Here is a 20170-nt window from a genome sequence, read left to right on the forward strand (position 1 = left end):
AAAAAAACTAATGTGTTAAAATGGGATATATTTGTTTTACGATGATCTTTTGTATCTCCATTGAGTCCCATGTAGGTAGTTTGGTGCAGATCCATTGTGGGCTGGGTTCAGAGTGCTGTTTGATTGTAGGTTAACTATAAATCCCAAACTCCACCACTGTTTCTCAACCTGGGGGTCGGGACTCCCGTAGCCAGGATTTCGTTTCGGGGGGGGGGGGCTGAATTTTTTTCAGGGGGGTTTTGGGGAGGCTGAGTCTGAGTGAAAGAGGGTCTAGCCTAGCAAACCTTTTGTATCATTACCCCAATACCCCCATGCATATGGGATATGTTGAGTATGGTGATCAGATCATGATATGAATAAACATAACAGTTTAAATAATGCACCAGTAAGGCCTTTTCGCGAACCACCATGAGAATTTCGGGGGGGGGGGGGGGGCTAAAGCCCCTCAAGCCCCCCTCCCCCCACTACATGCCTGATTGCCACCAATGGGTAAGATCTTCCCAGATCTTTTGGCTGCCTAGCCATAAATAGATTTTCCCATTAGTCAAATTTTGGGAAGCTCTTGAAAAACTGAACTGGGGACCCAACAAAATTTGGATACCAAAAATAGATCGCCCTCCAGCCGAATTGCACAAGCCTATAGGTAATGTCTTAAGGAGCCTACAAAAGTCTTCCCTGAGGCTCAATCTACACTGCTATTTAATGCAGTTTGAACTGCGTTCTATCATCAGTCTAGACTAGTGGTTCTCAACCTTCCTAATGCCGTGACCCCTTAATACAGTCCCGCATGTTGTGGTGACCCCCAACCATAATATTGTTTTCATAGTCATTTTACTACTGTTATAAATCATAATGTAAATATCTGATATGCAAGATGTATTTTCATTCACTGGACCAAACTGGGCAGAAATACCCAATGCACCCACTTGTAAATGCTAGTGGGGTTGGGGGAGGATTGATTTTGTCATTTGGGAGTTGTAGTTGCTGGGATTTATAGTTCACCTATAATCAAAAAGCATTCTGAACTCGTTGGAATTGAACCAAAATTGGCACACAGAACTCCCATGACCAACGGAAAACACTGGAAGGGTTTGGTGGGCATTGACCTTGAGTTTGGGAGTTGTAGTTCACCTACATCCAGAGAGCACTGTGGACTCACACAATGGTGGATCTGGACCAAACTTGGCACAAATACTCAATATGCACAAATGTGAACACTGGTGGAGCTTGGGGAAAATAGATCTTGACTTTTGGGAGTTGTAGTTGCTGGGATTTATAGTTCACTACAATCAAAGAACATTCCGAACTCCACCAACGATAGAATTGGCTCAAACTTCCCACATGGAATCCCCATGACCATCAGAAAATACTGTGTTTTCTGATGGTCTTTGGCGACCCCTCTGACACTCCTTCTTGACCCCCTCAGGGGTCCTGACCCCCAGGTTGAGAAACACTGGTCTAGACTCATATACAGTGTTCCCTCACCTATCGTGTGGGTTCCGTTCCAGGAAGCCCTGCGATAAGTGAAAAACCATGATGTAGGGACGCTATACTGGATATGTACAGTACAGCTCCGCCCACTCCTCTCTCCCCGTCTTTTCTCTCTCTCTTCCTCTCCTCTTTCCCACTCTCTTCCTCCTGCCCTTCCTCCCCGTGCTGGAGCCACCCATCTGCCTCCCTCCTTGCTTCCCTACTGGCATGGGGCTCTCACCCGGTCGCCTGAGGAAGAGTGACCGGGAAGAAGCCCCGATGGAAGCTGCCTTGGTGGCCCTCTCTGGCCCCAGCAGAAGCTGCCTTGATAGCCCTCTTTCGCCCCGGAGGAAGCTGCCTTGGTGGCTCTCTGGCCCCATAGGAAGATACCCCGGTGGAAGCAGACTTGGCACCCTCTCTGGCCCCAGAGGAAGAAGTCTGTGAGTAACTCTGTAACTCAAGTCTGTTATATACAGTCTTCCCTCGCTACTTGTGTTTTGAATTAATTTTTTTGGAAAGCCGCGAAACAGCAAGTCCATGGTTAGCGAAGCGGCAAGGGAACACTGTAATGCAGTTTCAACTGCATTATATGGAAATTTAGATGCAGCCTGAGGTCAACACTGCCATATAATGCAGTACAGCAACTGTATTATATGGCAGTATAGACTCATATCATCCAGTCCAATATAGTTAAACTGCATTCTGAAACTGCATTATAGGGTAGGGTAGATGGGGCTTGAGATTAACTTAGAACAGGAACAAGAAAGCAGAGGAATTGGATACCATGGATTTTCAGTAGACAGATGCATCAATTGCCATTTCACTTTGACGTATGTTCATTAGGCCTGGGTAACAACGGAAAAATTTGTTTCTAAAATCGATTCGTTTTTTGGGGTTTTTTGAGTTTCGATATTTAAAAGAATTCCGAATTTTTTTAAAAAAAAAGTTCGATATTTACGAAATTTCGTAAATGGTAAAAAAATTACAAAACAATAACGAAACAATAACGAATCGATTCGTTAATGGCGGACGTGACCGCGCAATACGCTAAAAAACCTCCAAATGGGACAGGGGGAACTTCTGAAGCTTCCCTCTCCCTCTGTTGTTGACTGTTGGTGTGATATTTATATATTTTTTTCACTGATTAAACAAACAACAACTATAAAACTTGCCCCAGACATGCGGAAATAATAACGAAACGACCTCAAACCAATAACGAAACGAATACATAATGAAATACGAAGCATTTACGAAATGAATTGAAAAATTCGTTTCGTTTTTAAGCTGCTCCAGAATGGTTCGTTATCGCTTCATTAACAAAAAAATAACGAATTTTTAACGAATTACGAATTAACGAAACGAAACCGCCCAGCCCTAATGTTCATCTATAAGCAAGCCAAGCTGGTTTTGCTTTCTGCAATGACATTTTTTTTCAAGCACAAAATTGCACCCCGTTTCTACATTAATTTGCAAATAAGAAGTCTATGTGAAAAGTCATTTTACCTGCATTTTTGTGCATACCTAAAAGCAATTTGTATGCATTCCTTTCTAATACAAGACTTTGCAATTTTTCCCTTAAATTAATCCTTTTGTATACTATATACTATTTACAATTTTGATGCGCTGATTTCCCTAAAGAGTGCATTTTGTATACCTTGTTTTGATCTGCGAATTATATTACAAAATTAAGAGAAGTACAAAAAAAACTTGAAGGATAATTGTGTTCCCATTTGCATATTCTTTTAAGAAGTTCAAATTAGGTTGATTCATATTAAAATGTGGATCCCTGCCATGCTCTGTCTCGTTTCTGCATTAATCAGCCTCCTAATTCATAATAGTCTCCTAAGCTTTGTAACTACATTATCTGTTGTGGGTAAAACCATAGATTAAAACCTACCAAAGTTGACAGAGGAACATAAAGAATGAAATAAAAGCAACAGTTTCCTGGTTCCTGTTGGCAGCATATATATTTTTGCTTATTTCATTTTAATAATATCGCCTCTGGGTGTATGTACAGAAGCAGACAGTACAAAATTGCTATTAAATGTTAACTAGAAAAAAAATAATAATGATGTATAAATATATTCCTCAAAGCAGGATAGGGAGTAGGGGCAGGGTGGAGGAAAGCATGAGTAAATTTTTGTGCCTTGTTCCATACCCTGCAGGTTAACACGCATGATTTATTAATAGTTATCAATATTGTATAATATATAGAAAATAAGGAGGAAAACAAAATGCAACACTATTAAAACTGGAGAGTTCTCTGGAGAGCATGAAGTTGCAAGGGTACGGAATTATTCAGAAAGTTTAGTATGGGCTGTAAACTTGCGGATATTCACTTACATTTGCAGCCATGGTCTTTTAGTCCCCATTTCAAAGTTTGCTTGTTTTTTCCTTTAGACCAGTGTTTCTCAACCTTCCTAATGCCACGACCCCTTAATATAGTTCCTCATATTGTGGTGTCCCCCAACCACAAAATTATTTTTGTTGCTACTGTTATGAATCATAATGTAAATATCTGATATGCAGGATGCGTTTTCATTCACTGGGCCAAACTTGACACAAATTCCCAATATGCCCAAATTTGAATACTGGTGGGGTTGGGTGGGGGCATTGATTTTGTCATTTGGGAGTTGTAGTTGCTGGGATTTATAGTTCATCTACAATCAAAGAGTATTCTGAACTCCACCAATGATGGAATTGAATCAAACTTGGCACACAGAACTCCCATGACCAACAGAAAATACTGGAAGGGTTTAGTGGGCATTGACCTTGAGTTTTGGAGTTGTAGTTCACCTACATCCAGAGAGCACTGTGGACTCAAAAAACAATGGATCTGGTCCAAACGTAGCTCAAACACTCAATATGTCCAAATGTGAACACTGGTGGAGTTTGGGGAAAATAGGTTCTGATATTTGGGAGTTGTCATTGCTGGGATTTATAGTTCACCTACAATGAAATAGCATTCTGAACCCCACAAACAATAGAATTGGACCACACTTCCCACACAGGATCCCCATGACCAACAGAAAATACTATGTTTTCTGATGGTCTTTGGCAACCCCTCTGACACCCCCCTGCGACCCCCTCCCAAGGGTCCCGACCCCCAAGTTGAGAAACACTGTGCTAGGAAGTCACAGAATGTGAGTATTCTGAACCCCACCAATGATAGAATTAGAACAGACTTCCCAGACAGAAGCCCCATTCCTTGAAGGGACTCTCTGGCATGAGCCTCCCTCCAGCCTCACATGCTCTCTCTTGCTTGCACACGCACACCACATTGCCATGTGCCAAGCACACCTTCTCTCCCTTCCCCGCTTGGAGTCTTGGAAACAGACCTCCCCTTGGCTGAGAGGCTGGCCAAACACAGCAGGAAAAGGGCTTTTGGTGGGAGGATTCACCTGTCTGCTTCCAAACATTTGTTGTTGTTCATTCGTTCAGTCATTTCCGACTCTTTGTGACCTCATGGACCAGCCCACGCCAGAGCTCCCTGTCGGCCGTCAACACCCCCAGCTCCTTCAAGGTCAATCCAGTCATTTCAAGGATGCCATCCATCCATCTTGCCCTTGGCCGGCCCCTCTTCCTCTTTCCTTCCATTTTCCCCAATATAATTGTCTTCTCTCAGCTTTCCTTTTTTCTCATGATGTGGCCAAAGTACTTCATCTTTGCCTCTAATATCCTTCCCTCCAATGAGCAGTCGGGCTTTATTTCCTGAAGTATGGACAGGTTGGATCTTCTCACGGTCCAAGGCACTCTCAGAACGTTCCTCCCAAACCACAGTTCAAAAGCATCTATCTTCCTTCGCCCCAAACATAACGCAACACAAATCCACAAATCCAACTCGCTAACTGACAGCATCCAGTATAACTATTGCTTCCAGCAAAGCTCTGTTCTTGGTGTCCTTCCTATATGCTGCCTCTCTAACCGCTCAACAGCTGGTCTTTCTTCTGTTGAGCCAATCTCTTTGACCAGCACATCTGCATCGAGTCTACTTTTATCTGCAGCTGGGCAGAGCATGTCAACTGCTGCCCTCCTTCCTGAAGAATAGTCATGGTGATGCACATCCATACATTTCAGTGTACTTTTTAAGGGGGGGGGGGACTACTCCTGGGGCTGTTTTGGGTCACCAATTATTAGATACTGTGGTCATTTGTGTAAATGTTGAACATGGATGGAGCAAGCACACTCCCCTGAGGCAGGCTGTTCTTTTGTTTCCGCCATCTGCTTCTCTGGCCCTGGAACTCAACAAAAAATCTCCTGTTTTGTAGCAGGTTTCCTATGAGGTGGGTGAGGTGGTAGTCCTTTGTGATATTATACATTTTTCTCAGGAGGAGGCGGTGGTTCACAGTATCATAGGCTGCTGACAAGTCTATGAAGACAGCTCCTGTGATCTGCTGCCTTTCAAAGCCATCTTCTATGTGTTGAGTCAGGTTCAGCACTTGCGATGTGCAGCTTTTGCCCTTCCTGAAGCCAGCTTGCTATGGAATCAGACATGGGTCTATTTTTTCCATAATTCTATGCAAAATAAGTCTCTCCAGAACTTTGTAAAGGTGGCACAACAGGGAGATTGGTCTATAGCCTTTTGGATCATTACTGTCTTTGCCTGGTTTCAAGATGGTTATGACTCCTGCTTTCATGCAGATTTTAGGGATCTGACAGGATGCAGTGCAGTTGAAACATGCCGCATTATCACAGGGTGTCTGCGCCCTACACCCCTGGAGAAATTACACTGTTTAGCCGGTATTGCACCACCTGACATCCACTGGGAAGTAGCAACCAATAGTGAAAGGACCAAGGCAGTGACATCTCCAGCTCGTGCCCTGTTTGGATAACAGCTAGCACGTCAATGACTTAAATCAAGAAATAGTTTTCTAAGATCTACAGAGACACTCGCTGGAACACCTCAGCAAGCGAGAGTCCAAAAGTGGCAGGCTCAAACCCAGAACGTCAACCAATGGCTGATACCAAATGGGAGACTCCCCCATGGGCACACAGAAAACTGGGCGACTTGGAAGGCGCTGAACAGGCTGCGCTCTGGCACCACGAGATGCAGAGCCAACCTTCAGAAGTGGAAACCACGACATACGAGTGTGGAGAAGAGCAAAGTACAGACCACCTGCTGCAATGCAACCTGAGCCCTGCCACATGCACAATGGAGGACCTTCTTGCGGCAACATCAGAGGCACTCCAAGTGGCCAGATACTGGTCAAAGGACATTTAATCAACTACCAAGCTTGCAAACTTTATGTTTTGTTTGCTTGCTTGTTTGTTAAAAAATGCAATGCAACTGTTTGGTCTGCCCTGACACGATAAATAAAAGATACTGTGGTCACTGTCCCAGCCTTGAACTGATTCCTGAATGATTGTGTAGGTATGTGAAGTGAAACTAGTTCATTTAAATCCATGTGCAACACCCACACAATGTTGAATGGAACTTAACTCTCAGATCGATGTGTAAAGTTGGTTTGGGCATTTGTAGCCAATCAGAAGTTAATATATTTCACTTCCCATCATCACTCACTATTGTCTGTGCAAGGCACTCCTGATTACAGCCTATTTCTTATATCTGGCTTTGCTTTGGTGAAACACCATTGATTTTACCTTTTTTATTTTAGATTGGTATCATTATATTTAGATGTGATATATTTAGATGTATTTAGAGCAAGCAAGCAAGCAAGAGAATGATGCACGGACATATGACAGTGCAAGGATAATACCAAATGTTTGCATAACTGTGCCATATGCGTTTTGATTTCATAGAAGGAAACAAGAAATGTAATTATACTATGGATGTACAAACAATGCATTTAAAAACAATTCCACACAATCAAAAGAATTCGTTTCTATTCGGTGTGGTTAATGCCATTAGATTTTCATTTTCCCAAACAGTTTGGTAATAAAATGTGCATTCTTCATTTCCATATATGTAGCGATGCATTTTGATTTTATTACTCACATCAGAAAAAAGGGATGTATATCTTCATGAGTCAGAAATAATTTTAAGTCATATATAAAAGGTAAAGGTTTTCCCTTGATATTAAGTCCAGTCATGTCCAACTCTGGGGGTGGTGCTCATCCCCATTTCTAAGCCAAAGAGCCAGCATTTTCCATAGATGCCTCCAAGGTCATGTGGCCAGCATGACTGCATGGAATGTCATTACCTTACCGCCAAGGTGGTACCTATTGATCTACTCACATTTGCATGTTTTTGGAGTCCTCGTGGACAACAAGTTAAACATGAGCCAACAATGTGATGTGGCGGCAAAAAAAGCCAATGGGATTTTGGCTTGCATCAATAGGAGCATAGTGTCTAGATCCAGGGAAGTAATGCTACCCCTCTGTTCCATTTGGTTAGACCACACCTGGAATATTGTGTCCAATTCTGGGCACCACAATTCAAGAGAGATATTGAAAAGCTGGAATGTGTCCAGAGGAGGGCGACTAAAATGATCAAGGGTCTGGAGAACAAGCCCTATGAGGAGCGGCTTAAGGAGCTGGGCATGTTTAGCCTGAAGAAGAGAAGGCTGAGAGGAGATATGATAGCCATGTATAAATATGTGAGAGGAAGCCATAGGGAGGAGGGAGCAAGCTTGTTTTCTGCTTCCTTGGAGACTAGGACGCAATGGAACAATGGCTTCAAACTACAAGAGAGGAGATTCCATCTGAACATGAGGAAGAACTTCCTGACTGTGAGAGCCATTCAGCAGTGGAACTCTCTGCCCCGGAGTGTGGTGGAGGCTCCTTCTTTGGAAGCTTTTAAACAGAGGCTGGATAGCCATCTGTCAGGGGTGATCTGAATGCAATATTCCTGCTTCTTGGCAGAATGGGGTTGGACTGAATGGCCCATGAGGTCTCTTCCAACTCTTTGATTCTATGATTCTATGATTGATTTGATTCTATGATTCTACTAGGTTGGCAGGAGCTGAGGCTAACAGCGGGAGCTCACCCTGCTCCCTGGATTCGAACCACCAATCTTTTGGTCAGCAAGTTTAGCAGCTCAGTGGTTTAACATGCTGTGCTACCAAGGGGTCTATATAGTCATATATGCTCATAATTAAATCAAAACTATGATCATAGAAGTAACATAAAGATCAGTTTTCAACTTTATATGTAAATACTGCCCTTTTGATATCGGAAGACTACAAAGTTCAGAAATGTTTATGTCATTATTATAATGGAAACATGAACTTTTCTGTGGTTCTTTTAAGTTGATGGACATTTCTGCACGATCCGTAGCCTTTTGAGAATCCTTTCGCCTAGATTTCCCAAGTGTAATGTGAGAACAAGCCATTATTTCTGTTGTTTCTGAATTTCATTTCCTCACTCCAATGAAACAGGGTGAAATTTAGAAATCATGTGCAGTGGGAGAAAGAATAGATGTCATGGGAATTCAGTGCTGCACAGGCTAACTGATAGGCTGAAGTTGTATTTCTACTTGATGGAAATTCAGCAAAGTTTCGAGGTGGGAATAGTGTACATCATTTCGGAAAACAGTCTCTTGTCAGCCAGTACAGGCTATCTAATAACAAATTGAACAATCTCTCAAAGGGTAAGCCTGACTTAATCATGATTCTATGAACAATAACACATATAGGTTGCTGTGAGTTTTCTGGGCTGTATGGCTATGTTCCAGAAGCATTCTCTCCTGACATTTTGCCCACATCTATGGCAGGCATCTTCAGAGGCTGAGGATGTGAGCAAAACGATTGTGCTAAAAAACTCCTGACCTCACGATTGTGCTAAAAAACAAAGTATGGATCGCCGATGTCGCAATCCCAGGTGACAGCAGGATTGAAGAGAAACAACTAGAAAAGCTGACACAATATGAGGATTAAAGATCGAACTGCAAAGACTGGCACAAGCTAGTCAAGGGGGTCCCAGTGGTGATCGGCGCACTGGGTGCAGTGCCTAAAGACCTTGGCCTGCACTTAAACACAATCGGCACTGACAACATTACCATCTGCCAGCTGCAGAAGGCCACCTTATTGGGATACGCACACATTATTCACTGATACATCACACAGTCCTAGACACTTGGGAAGTGTCTGATGTGTGATCCAATACAACAGCCAGCAGAGTGATCTTGTCTGCTGTGGACTCATCTTGTTGTGTTTCTAATAATAATAATAATAATAATAATAACAACAACAACAACAATTTATTTATATTCCGCCCTTCTCACCCCAAAGGGGATTCAAGGCACATCACAGCACACATACATAGGAAACATTCAATGTTGCTTTGTATAGACAATACAAAGACAGACAAAACAAAAAGGAGATGTGTTGTTTCGATGCCATTGAAGGTTGAGTCCAGCCACAGGGGGTGCTGTTGCTCCATCCTCTATGACGAAGAGCCCTCAGGATTTCCTTCTTCCTTTTGGTCGCCCAACATTTTCTGATCTTTCTTTATGGCGTCGTAAAACACCTCCCACGTTTTTTAGCGGTACCTGATTTCTCTAAGTACAGCTAAAGCTGTTTTCGAACTGCTTAGGTAAACAGTGAGCAGGGCTGACAGTCAGCGGCTCATACCAACCCGGGGCTTCGAACTTGCAACCTTTCGGTTGGTAGATCTTATCATTGCTGGTGATTTACCAGCTGTACTAAACCTGCAGCTCAGATCTGGCTTTCTGGACTGCTTCAAAACCACATGATGCTCTGGAGTTTTCAGCAAACCCGAGTATATCCTTCAAAGTTTATTTATTTATTTATCATGTCATCAGCAACCAGACATTTGTATTACATTTTAACAAAAACAAACAAACAAACAAATAAAAAGACAAAACACAGAATTTTGCAAGCTTGGTAGTTGATTAAATGTCCTTTGACCAGTATCTGGCCACTTGGAGTGCCTCAGGTGTTGCTGTAAGAAGGTCCTCCATTGTGCATGTGGCTGGGTTCAGGTTGCATTGCAGCAGGTGGTCAGTGGTTTGCTCTTCTCCGCACTCGCCTGTCATGGATTCCACTTTGTAGCCCCATTTCTTAAGATTGGCTCTGCACCTCATGGTGCCAGAGCGCAGTCTGTTCAGCGCCTTCCAAGTCGCCCAGTTTTCTGTGTGCCCAGGGGGGAGTCTCTCATTTGGTATCAGCCATGGATTGAGGTTCTGCGTTTGAGCCTGCCACTTTTGAACTCTCGCTTGCTGGGGTGTTCCAGCGAGTGTCTCTGTAGATCTTAGAAAACTATTTCTAGATTTAAGTCGCCGACGTGCTGGCTGATACCCAATCAAGGGATGAGCTGGAGATGTCACTGCCTTGGTCCTTTCACTATTGGTTGCTACTTCCTGGCGGATGTCAGGTAGTGCAATACTGGCTTGACAGTGTAATTTCTCCAGTGGTGTAGGACGCAGACACCCCGTGATAATGCGGCATGTCTCATTAAGAGCCACGTCCACTGTTTTCGCGTGGTGAGATGTGTTCCACACCAGGCATTTATACTCAGCAGCAGAGTAGCATAGCACAAGGGCAGATGTCTTCACTGTGTCTGGTTGTGATCCCCAGGATGTGCCAGTCAGCTTTTGTATGATATTGTTTCTAGCACCCACTTTTTGCTTAATGTTCAGGCAGTGCTTCTTGTAGGTCAGAGCACAGTCCAGAGTGACTCCCAGGTATTTGGGTGTGCTGCAATGCATCCTCCAAAGTTAAAATCCATTTAAAGGGGATGGGGAGCCTATAATACTCACCAGGGATTCGGAGGTGCCTGCCTTTTCCAAGCAACTACTGTGTATCCGTAGATGAGTTGATGGGTAGGAAAGTGAGGTGAGGGCTATTTTCCATTCTTCTAGCTATTCGCCCCTTCTGCAGGAAAATGGTTGTCTTTGCTCTTTTGTGGGCTAACATGGCTTTAGCCAAGGGTCTTTCAGCACTATGCAGCAATGCAGCATTTTGGAAAGAGGAAGGTATTGCTAAGGATTTACCTCAATCCAGAAAAAAGTCAGTTGCTGCTGACCATTTATATTGCCCACAGTGCTGTGCATAATATTATCAGGCCTTCCGAATGCTTACAAACTAAAGGTGCACTGGAGGATCTCATGGGATTCTTTCCCAGTAAGCAGTTCTAATTTATAAAGCTCATTTAGTATCAGCAGGAGCCTCTGTCTTCACCGTCAGGCAGAGTTCCAGCCTCCCAATTTATTTGCAACATGCAGGGTTTGATCTCTCTTTCCTTCTAGTGTATCAGCTTTGATATAAAACTTGAATGCATCACCAGAATTGGGAAACTTTGCTAGAAGGAACCGAGACTTTAAAGGTCTAATGTTTTATGCTATAAATATAATTCATTTGGAAGCCTGTCCATCTGGTCTCACTGCAGATTGCCAATACCATCCAAGGAGCAACTGGCTCTTTTTTTTCTCCTTCTCCCTTCATGGACTCAGCTAATGACTGCTAAAGGCATTGGAGAAATCAGCAAGGTGACTCTCATTAACAAGACAAATCGCTTTCCCCTCCCATATAATTTCTGTTTGATTGCTTATTGGTGTGGCTATAAGGGAACAATAATTTCCAAACATAGTAGGACCAGATTGAGCCATTAGGGAAGACCCTGAAAAGGGTAGCACTGAAAGTACATAATCTATTGGGGAGAGGTCCTTTGAGCCACTCTTAAAGCAAGATACTTTGGGAGGATCTTTCCTTCCTTCCTTCCTTCCTTCCTTCCTTCCTTCCTTCCTTCCTTCCTTCCTTCCCTCCCTCCCTCCCTATTGGGGAGAGGTCCTTTGAGCCACTCTTAAAGCAAGATACTTTGGGAGGATCTTTCCCTCCTTCCTTCCTTCCTTCCTTCCTTCCTTCCTTCCTTCCTTCCTTCCTTCCTTCCTTCCTTCCCTCTTTTGTTCTTTGTCCCTATTCTTTCTTTCTTTCCTTCTGTTTTCCTTCTTTCTTTCCATTTTTCTTTCTTTCCTCCTTCCTTCCTTCACTCTTTCTTTCCTTCTTCCTTCCCTTCCCTTTCTGCCTGCCTGCTTTCTTTCTTTCCTTCTTTCTTTCTTCCCTTTCTTCCTTCTTCCTTCCTTCCTTCTTTCCATCCTTCTTTCTTTCCTCCTTTTTTCCTTCCTTCTTTCCTTTCCTTCTTTCCATCCTTCTTTCCTTCCTTCTTTCTTTCCTTCTTCCTTCTTTTCTTTTCTTCTTTCTTTCTTTCTTTCTTTCTTTCCTTCCTTCCTTTTTCCATCCTTTTTTCTTTTCTTCCTTCCTTCTTTCTTTTTCTTTCCTTCCCTCCTTCCCTCCCTCCCTCCCTTCCTTCCTAATTTGTCTAACAGACAAAGAAACCCAGAATAAAGATTAAAACACTGCCGGGAAGGGTTGTTTTGGGAGCTGCTAATTCAAACTGTATCATGGTTGAAAGAATGGCTGTTGCTCGGAGATGTGAGACTCTTGGAACTTGAAGGCTGTAATTTAAGATTTGGTTTCCCCATTTACTCTTGGCATGATAACACCAAGGCGCATGTTACAGAACTGAACCAATCTTCTTACTAAGCTTCTAATGCTATCCCATTTTCAGTTGATGGTTGAACAGAGCAATTTCCTGTAATAATTTCATCATAATTTGTAAGGTGTAATCATACACATTCATACTACTTATTTATCTCAATTTCTTGAAGGAAAATAATAAACGATTTGCTTTTGTTTTGCCTAAAGTAAAGAATACCTTAGATTACAGTGTCACATTACAGTACGTGAAAATATGAATGTTTCCATGAGAGAATGTGTGCCGTCCATGCTTATCAGCGATAATGATACATTACTGTATGCAATTATTTTATTTGCCAGAACAAGAGTTGGTGTTTCTTATTTTCATTTTCTGTTTGTTCAGATCTAGGGCTAGAAAAATAGTGCTAGAAAAAGCCCTTCTGCTTTATTTCATCTCATTGGATATGTGCTGTCACGCGCTGGGCCTGTGAAAGAGTCTGTAAACAGGACGTGTTTTCTGAATGCCCAACAGGACGCCGGGGGTGCCTCAGCTGAGAGGCCCTTCAGATTTCCCCACACAAAGTTCTTTTAAAGACTTAGAAAGTTCAACAAAGTTTTTATTGTTGCTTAAATCTTCAATAAATCAAACAAATACTTCAAGGCTTTGAATCAACTGGTGGCTTGTGTAATCTTGTCCACAAGGGACAGGCAACTTTCTTCATAAACTGTTTCTTCCTTCTACAAGGGAAATCCTTGACCCCTCCCTGGGCAATCTGGCTTAAGGTCTGCTGGTGTGGGCCCCTACACCCGGTCCAAATTGCGTTATGGCTGCCGCGAGTGGTCCTTACCAAACAGAGTCCTTTAGTAGATTTCCAAGAGGAAAGAAGGCTTTTAATTCTCAGCGAAGGCTGGCTGTAGAGTTGAGGAACTAAATTCCCCATCAAAGGCTATGCTGTAGTTCTCTGTAGAGCTGTGGGACTGGATCCCCCCAGCAAAGCTACAAAAGACGAAGCTTTCTACAGGTGGAACTGATTCACATCCTGTACGAAAGGATTCTCTGTGTGAACTGAACTGGGTCCCCCTTTTCCCTCCTTAACCCAGAAAAATGGGCGGAACTAAATAACATAATGATAATTGATGGGTCACTGGCCCTATAATTGCAAACCAAGGGAAGCCACCTTATTGCAAAATGCATGGAACTTTGGAATACATGCAAACACTCAATAGAAAGGAAACGAAGTTGGAGCTCCTGGTACAGCCGTACCAGCACAAGATATTTAGCTGAGTCTCTCAAAGTTCAACTGGTGAATTTTGACTCTACCAAAAGTAGGGTTATATGTGTAATAAATGTGGTCTCCTTTTGGATAGTGAACATTGAATTGATGAGAGATGAAATCAAGGTGAATATCACCCAGTAGAATATGGAAATAGCTAGCAACTGGACCCAAAAATCAGTTACTGTATATATTCGAGTATAAGCCTAGTTCTTCAGCCTGTTTTTTAGGCTGAAAAAGTCTCCCTTGGCTTATATTCAAGTCAAGGTTATTTATTATTTTACTCTGTTTCTAGCCATCCCCTGCCACGCATTGCTGTGGCCCAGTCTGTGTATATGTGGTTTTTTTTGTGTATATATGTATATATATGTGGTTGTGTGCATGCTTTGTAATGTTTATTTTTTCTTTATAAGTCTCTTTTGCTGTGTTTTTGGTGTTTTTATGAGTGATGGTCACTCGTTGGCCTGATAGGTGTCTTGTGTCCAAATTTGGTGTCAATTCGCCCAGTGGTTTTTGAGTTATGTTAATCCCACAAACGAACATTACATTTTTATTTACATAGATTAGTATTATTTTATCATATTTATCATTTTACTCTGTTATTATAACATTTGTTATTTATTATTGTTATTATTACAGTTATTATTTCGCTCTGTAATTATTATTTTTACATTTATTATTTTACTATGTTCTTACTCTTATTACATTTCAATCATTTTACTCTAGTGTTATTATATTTATTATTTCACTCTCTTTATTATGTAAGCATATTTACTTTAAAGAAGGTTAGAATAATGGTTTAATCAGAGTTGGAGAGTCTTCGCTTAAATTACAGTCATATGTAATTATTCTAAAACATTAACCCTGCTGATGCTTTAATTAATGTAAATTTATTGGTATCTGTTTTTATTTTGAAATTTTCAGTACCTGCTGCATTGCCCACCCTCGGCTTATTCTTGACTCAATCCGTTTTCCCAGTTTTATGTGGTAAAATTAGGTGCCTCGGCTTATATTCAGGACAGCTTATACTTGAGTATATATGGTATGTCACCTGAATGAAGCATGGCTAAACCTATTTCCAACCCACAAAAAATGATTTTACATTCACTTCCAGCCAGAAAGTCCAGCCATATGTCATAAATAGGTCTCACTGGCAAGAAGTGAGGGAAAAGCATGAATCAGTGTGTACGGTGTTGTGACCTTGGTTTTGGCTTTCAGTCTGCCGAGGTTAAATAGCTTGCCATCGGTCCGATAGATGATTTCCACTCCGGTGGGAAGCTTTCCATCAACAAGGTGAAGTATCATAGCGATGAAGATGGAGAATAAAGTTAGGGCAATAACATCTGGAGCATATTAGAGTTCTATAACATCTGTTATAGAACTCCAGTATGCTGATGACAATGTCGCCTGTGCGCATTCAGAAGAAGACCTACAAGCCACTCTAAACACCTTTGCAGAAGCATACGAGAAGCTCGGCGTGTCATTAAACATCGAGAAAACCAAAGTGCTCTTCCATCAGTCACCAGCCAGTCTCTCTCCAATGCCAGAAAAACAGCTCAATGGTGTAATATTAGAAAATGTTGACCATTTCCACTACCTTGGCAGCCACCTCTCCACAAAAGCAACATTGACACTGAAATACAACACCGCCTGAGCAATGCAAGTGTAGCATTTTTCTGAATGAAGCAGAGAGTGTTTGAGGACCGGGACATCCATAGGGAGACCAAGGTGCTTGTTTATAAAGCTATTGTCCTCCCAACCCTGCTATAGGCCTGCGAAACGTGGACTGTCTACAGACATCACATGCAACTCCTGGAATGAATTCTTCAGCGTTGCCTCCGGAAAATCCTGCAAATCTCTTGGGAAGACAAGCAGACAAACATCAGCATGCTGGAAGAAGCAAAGACCACCAGCATCGAAGCAGCGGTCCTTCGCCATCAACTCTGTTAGATTGGCCACGTTGTCCGGATGCCTGACCACTGTCTCCCAAATCAGTTGCTCTACTCCGAATTCAAGAATGGAAAATGAAGTGTTGGTGGGCAGGAAAAGAGATTTAAAGATGGGCTCAAAGCCAACCTTAAAAACTCTGGCATAGACACTGAGAACTGGGAAGCCCTTGCCCTTGAGTGCTCCAGCTGGAGGTCAGCTGTGACCAGCAGTGATGTAGAATTTGAAGAGGCATGAATGGAGGGTGAAAGAGAGAAACGTGCCAAGCAGGCATGTAGCCAGGGGGGGGGGGGCTCGGGGGGCTTCAGCCCCCCCCCCCCCCGAAATTCTCATGGTGGTTCGCGAAAAGGCCTTACTGGTGCATTATTTGAACTGTTATGTTTATTAATATCATGATTTGATCACCATTCTCAATATATCCCATATGTATTGGGGTAATGATACAAAAGGTTTGCTAGGCTAGACCCTCTTTCACTCAGACTCAGCCCCCCCCCCCCCCGAAACTCAGCCCCCCCCCCCCGAAACCCACCCTGAAATTTTTTTAGCCCCCCCCCCCCCCCGAAACGAAATCCTGGCTACGGGCCTGGTGCCAAGAGGAAGGTGTACCAAGCCAACCCCGACCGGGACCGCCTTCCACCTGGAAACCAATGCCCTCACTGCGGGAGAAGATGCAAATCAAGAATAGGGCTCGACAGTCACCTACGGACCCACCAGAATTCTGATCTTGGAGACCATCCTACTTGGACAATGAGGGATCACCTACGTTAGTAAGTACCCCAAAATATCACCTTTGGGGCTTAGCTCTCGCCTATTGGGTCCTGGGGTTTGGGAGGGAGGACCCCAGGGATGGCCTTCCACTAATGACTAGCTAGGATAGCAAACCATCTTTATGGATTGCCCTCAGAGTCAGGTGCTTCACCCAGAGGTTGGCTTGGCAGGTAGTCAGAGAACGATACCTGGCCTCACGCCATTTCCCATGTCCATTACTAGTTAGTAAACATAAAGGTTTCCCCTGACATTAAGTGTAGCCATGTCCAGCCATGTCCAACCTTGGGGTGGTGGTACATATGCATAATTAGTTAAAGCATAACACTGTAAATTGAAAAGAAAAAGAAAAAAACAAGTCTAGTTAAATCCCAATGTGATAATTCTTTTGTGCAAGAAGTGAAATTCAGATATAAAATGACCGGGTCCCACACCATTCAGAAGGAAAATGCAGCTGCCAATCAGGTTTTGTACGTCTGCAATGCATCCCCTGTAGTCATGAAAGCCTCTTGAAACTCTTCACTGACCCGTGTGCATAGAAACTGGAGTGCAGGGAATTATTGAATTTCCCTTGGAAGAGATTACATTTTCTAAAGGTTTCTCAGGACTGGAACTCAACATTAATAGCAGCAGGGCTTGTGTGATTTCTTTTTCTTAACTCCCTTTGCAAGTCAATGCAAATTGAAGCACCAACTGCTGTGTTGACGGCCTTACCGCCATTTTTATATTCGCTCACAAGCCAATGTATAGGAGAAATTGAAATATTATGGCTCATTTTCAGAGAATACTCTCCAAAACAGCCTCCCCTCCTCTAAAGTAAACAGAGTAATGATTTAAATCTGAATATTTATATTTGTGTTTTTTGAGAACAAGCATATTTTAATCCCCACCGTGAAATAAAGAGTCCATACACAAGATATATGGAGAAATAAAGGGATTTATTGACCTATTAAACTCGAAAATGCAATTAAGTACATAGTTGTGCCACAGCAGGTTAAACCACTGAGCTGCTGAATTTGCTTACTGAAAGGTTGGTGGTCCAAATCTTGGGAGTGAGGTGAGCTCCCACTGTTAGCCACAGCTTCTGCCAACCTAACAGTTCGAAAACATGCAAACATGAGTAGATCAATAGGTACTGCTCCGGTGGGAAGGTAACAGTGCTCCATGCAGTCATGCTAACCACATGACGTTGGGGGTGTCTACAGACAATGCTGGCTCTTTGGCGGTTCAAATTTGGTTCGAATCTGAGGAGTGGGGTGAGCTTCCGCTGTTAGCCCCAGCTTCTGCCAACCTAGCTCGAAAACATGCAAACATGAGCAGATCAATAGGTACTGCTTCAGTGGGAAGGTAACAGTGCTCCATGCAGTCATGCTAACCACATGACGTTGGGGGTGTCTACAGACAATGCTGGCTCTTTGGCAGTTCAAATCTGGTTTGAATCTGGGGAGTGGGGTGAGCTTCCGCTGTTAGCCCCAGCTTCTGCCAACCTAGCAGTTTGAAAACATGCAAATGTGAGTAGATCAATAGGTACTGCCTTGGCATGAGGGTAATGGCGCTCCATGCAGCCATGCTGGCCACCTGACCATAAAGGTGTCTACGGACAGTGCCTGCTCTTTGGCTTAGAAATGGAGTTGAGCACCAAGCCCTCAGGGTTGGACAGGACTGGACTTAATGTCAGGGGAAAACACTTACCTAGAATAACTTTGGCATTATTTTTTCCTTTCTAGCAATGAGCGGGTTTAGTGAACTGATGTCGGAACATGGATTGGGGTTCCCTGCTTAGGAATGCCTGGGCTTTATGGAACCATTAGGATTCCGAATCTGCGGCATGAATGGAGGGATTTGCCCGAGCTCTGAGTGGAAAGGCATTGTTCTTGTCTGGATGACCTCTTTGCACAGTATGATCACTTTATCCTTCTTAACATCATTATGTTTGCGGGCGGAAAAAAAAGAAGGGGAAGAGAAGAGGGGAAGGGAAGCCCGCTGGGCCCACATCATAATAACATGTAATCTCCTTGCTCCGTTTAGCTGTGATTTAAGAAGCCTCTGTTCATGGGAACAGTTTTTCAGAAGGTCTGATCTATAATTTACTAGAATCAATCCAGCAAAAGAGCAAGGAGCTTTAGTGTAGGGATGCAACCTTAAAACTCTTAAATGAAGATTAGTTTAAAGTTTGACAATCTCCGCAGAACCATCTGCCAAATCTCCTGGCAGATTTCGTTAAACCTTTTGAGCGTTTCCTGGCCGCGTTCGAGTCATTCTTCCCCTCCCCATCGTCTTCCCATTCCTAGTTGTTCCTCTCCCGAAATCTGAATGTGTGTCATTTCGCCGGCAACTGAAATGCAACACGTGGGGGAAGGGAATGAGCCTCCTCTCCCCAAATTCCATCCCAGAATACCGAGCAGAATGTATCGAGGATCGTGTTCTACATTTCCAAACTCCAAGTAATTTATTGACATCATGGAAGAGATAATTTCAATATAAGTAGTTATCCACTGGCCATAGATATTGATGCATTCCTGGATTTAATTTTCAGTTGCAGAAGCTGTTGATTAAGATTGGGATGAAGAAATAATGTCATGCCAGACACAGCCAAGAGGATGCTCATAGTAGGATAATATCTACAGGAAGAAATTCCCCATAAAGGCACTGCACCTTTAATGTGCTGCACATGTTACCATTCCCTGAGGATGCTGCCTAGTGTTCACTAGGCTTGTGCACGGATTCGGAGTGGTCAGTTCCCTTCAGCCAATCTGTCTTGTTTGGCTTGGAAAGATGGCCATAACGGTAAGGGCCCATCCATCACGTTTTTTCATCCGTAACTAGACCACATGGTAGTTGATCACAGCTCCTTCTGCCCCTGCACATGTTACCATTCCCTGAGGATGCCGCCTAGTGTTCACTAGGCTTGTGCACGGATTCGGAGTGGTCAGTTCCCTTCGGCCAATCTGTCTTGTTTGGCTTGGAAAGATGGCCATAACGGTAAGGGCCCATCCATCACGTTTTTTCATCCGTAACTAGACCACATGGTAGTTGATCACAGCTCCTTCTGCCCCTGCACATGTTACCATTCTCTGAGGATGTCGCCTAGTGTTCACTAGGCTTGTGCACGGATTCGGAGTGGTCAGTTCCCTTCGGCCAATCTGTCTTGTTTGGCTTGGAAAGATGGCCATAACGGTAAGGGCCCATCCATCACGTTTTTTCATCCGTAACTAGACCACATGGCAGTTGATCACAGCTCCTTCTGCCCCTGGACATGTTACCACTCTCTGAGGATGTCACCTAGTGTTCACTAGGCTTGTGCATGGATTCGGAGTA

At 43.2% G+C, this 20170-nt stretch overlaps 1 protein-coding gene across 2 annotated transcripts in view; it reads left to right on the top strand.

Moving 5' to 3' along the window:
* Window positions 1-20170, top strand: part of PCDH11X (protocadherin 11 X-linked) — a 621910-nt gene that overhangs the window by 387815 nt on the left and 213925 nt on the right. The gene's annotated exons all lie outside the window — the stretch shown is intronic.

The sequence above is a fragment of the Anolis sagrei genome, chromosome 10 (genome assembly GCF_037176765.1).
Source record: "Anolis sagrei isolate rAnoSag1 chromosome 10, rAnoSag1.mat, whole genome shotgun sequence".
NCBI lineage: Eukaryota > Metazoa > Chordata > Lepidosauria > Squamata > Dactyloidae > Anolis > Anolis sagrei.